Source organism: Schistocerca cancellata, chromosome 7, assembly GCF_023864275.1.
Source record: "Schistocerca cancellata isolate TAMUIC-IGC-003103 chromosome 7, iqSchCanc2.1, whole genome shotgun sequence".
NCBI lineage: Eukaryota > Metazoa > Arthropoda > Insecta > Orthoptera > Acrididae > Schistocerca > Schistocerca cancellata.
In genome coordinates, this window is record NC_064632.1 from 436,171,820 (window position 1) to 436,174,638 (window position 2,819).

Below are 2,819 nucleotides of genomic sequence, written 5' to 3' on the forward strand. Positions count from 1 at the left end.
TTCATCTGAAAAGGCCCCTGTCGCTACTCAATGGACGTCCAGTTGTGATATTGTCGAGCAAATTCCATTCCACGTCGCCGATGAACAGCAGTCAGCATGGGTGCATGAACGACGTGACTGCTCCAGAAACCCATACGCAGCAACGCTCGCTGAACGATCTTTGAGGAGACGCAGTTCGTAGCCCCTTGGTTCATCAGGGCGGTCAGCTGCTTCACAGCTGCACGTCTATCCGCGCGTACACACCTTCACGGTCATTGTGCACCACAGCTGTCTCAGCATCGGTTTTGTATAGCGCCATTTTCCCATGCACGGTATACTTTAAGCAATGCGGAGCGCGAACGATTTACAAACTTAGCCATTTCGTAAATGTTTCCATCATTGCCCTTTTGGTCGTCATATAAATCGCTCCGTTTCCGCATTACGACAACGACTGCTTTGTTTTACGCGTCCACCTCACACCCCCCTTCCCACCGACTCGCTTTATATACCCTCCACTACTAGTGCTGCCACCTGTCGTCTGTAAGTGGTTATTGCACACTGAGGTCGAACATCCGTTGTGAATGTGAATGTACCGTGTATTTCACAGACGTCTTGACGTCTTCTATTTTCTTACGTTTGTCTGCAGATCTTGCGTTTTAGACTGGACACTGGGAAAGGGTCACAGGTTGATTATTCGCATTTTTAAGTTGAAAGTGTGATTTGTAAATCCAGTAACGAAATGAGAGGTGTCAATTGTGTAACATGTATCTAGAATCTGCAAACCTAGCATAAATGTCTGCTACATTCCACTGACGCTCCCCTTTTCTTCCTTGGTATTCTACAGTGAATCCAACTTTGTTGTAGAAAATCGGCCACCTCCAGTCAAAACCAAAAGTTTCTTCCATATTCACCAGATGCGGCAACGGCCTTGCCGCAGTGGATACACCGGTTCCCGTGAGATCACCGAAGTTAAGCGCTGTTGGGCGTGGCCGGTACTTGGATGGGTGACCGCACAGCCGCCATGCGCTGTTGCCATTTTTCGGGCTTCACTCAGCCTCGTGATGCCAATTGAGGAGCTACTCGACCGAATAGTATCGGCTTCGTTCACGAATACCATCGTAACGACCGGGAGAGCGGTGTGCTGACCCCACGCCCCTCGTATTCGCACCCTCCTCGGAGGATGACACGGCGGTCGGATGGTCACGGTAGGCCACTCGTGGCCTGAAGACGGAGTGCTTCATATTCGCCAAATGTACCATAAATTTTCCTCCTATAACACAGTTAACATGACCATACCGTGCTAAGCTCTCCTTTCTTAGGCGCTGCAGTCATGGAGTGTGCGGCTGGTCCCGGCGGAGGTTCGAGTCCTCCCTCGGGCATGGGTGTGTGTGTTTGTCCTTAGGATAATATAGGTCAAGTAGTGTGCAAGCTTAGGGACTGATGACATTCGCAGTTAAGTCCCATAAGATTTCACACACATTTAAACATTTTTTTTTTGTCCTTTCTTATGGAGAAAAGGCCTATCACGAATTAATGATATTATTTTTGCTTCCCATGTCAACAACTGCTGTAATGGGTCACTTTAACATAGCATGATGGATATACATCTAAAGAATCGAAAACCACTATAAAAGACTTTTACCAAGAAGTATGAGTAAGCGCCGCTTAAAAATGAGCATCTCAGTTATTTAATTTTCAATTCGAAGCAATACCTCGCCAGGAAACTGAAGTTCCTTAGGCCTCTGAGAGAAAGTGTTTAGAGGGAGTGTCAGGAGCTGTTGCAGACTAGCATCAGGTGATGTAACCGTCCTCCAAACTGCTGGGACGTCCCAAAATGCCACGGAGCGCTCACAGCCCCTCGCATCCATCCGACGCAGATGAGCAGTTAAGCGACGAGTTTCGCTGCCAGCGGAACTCCGCTACCGGAGGTCGCAAGTTCTGATGAGGAGCAGCGCCTGGCTGTAACAACCTCGTTAACAATCTCGTTAAAACACTTTCAGCTTCTTGCTCTCGCCGTAAATTCTTGACACATGTGGCAGCGCCGCCTCACGGTGTACAGGATGTAACCGATAATTGTTTTCAGTGTACCACAGTAGAGTAAAGCAGGTCGAGACTATCAATTTGACATTTGACACTTTCGGTCTAGCAAGTCGGAAAAATACCTCAAACAGGCTTACAAAAACCACCTAAGCTACAGGGAATGTGAGCCGCGCGAGATTTTCCGTATCATCTCGCTATCTACTCGCGAACTATTAGTTCTAGACAAATAAAATGATAAGGACCGTTTTGTAGCAATACCTTGTACAGTCTTCATTGACTAGGCTACTATGTAACCAGCTTCATTGTGAACTTATAAATCGCAAAATCGACGTTTTGTACAAGTGGCGTTCAATAAATAATGAAACTTTTTTTTCTCGGCCACTTTCGATTGAAAAAATGTGGAATTTATTTTGAGACATCGTGGAATATCCCGCGCTCAACGTAGCCTTAAAAATAATAGACAATTTTAGAACTGGGGCATCCAAAGCTAAAATAGTTATACGTGAGTGCTTGACACTTCACACAGTGTCAGTACCAGACGGCAGTCAGAGCACACGCTTCGACAACACACGGGTCGCTCGTAGCTTATGTTATTAGCTGCTACGTTTTTTTATCAGTTGACAATGGCTTTTTATCGCTCGAGGAACGGTGAAAAATTTATTTAGCCGAGACAATTGTTACTCGTGACATTCTGTAATCTATCATATGACATTTACATTTGCACCAGAAGATGCAACTCAAAAGTTGCAAAGACCGTTGTGTGGGTTTGTAAGTAACCTAAAAAAAACAGCTACAGGGAA

At 46.0% G+C, this 2,819-nt stretch overlaps 1 pseudogene; it reads left to right on the forward strand.

Annotated features, from left to right (window-relative positions):
* Nucleotides 1-897: 897 nt before the first annotated feature.
* Nucleotides 898-1,014, forward strand: LOC126093131 (5S ribosomal RNA; annotated as a pseudogene).
* The last annotated feature ends 1,805 nt before the right edge of the window (nt 1,015-2,819 follow it).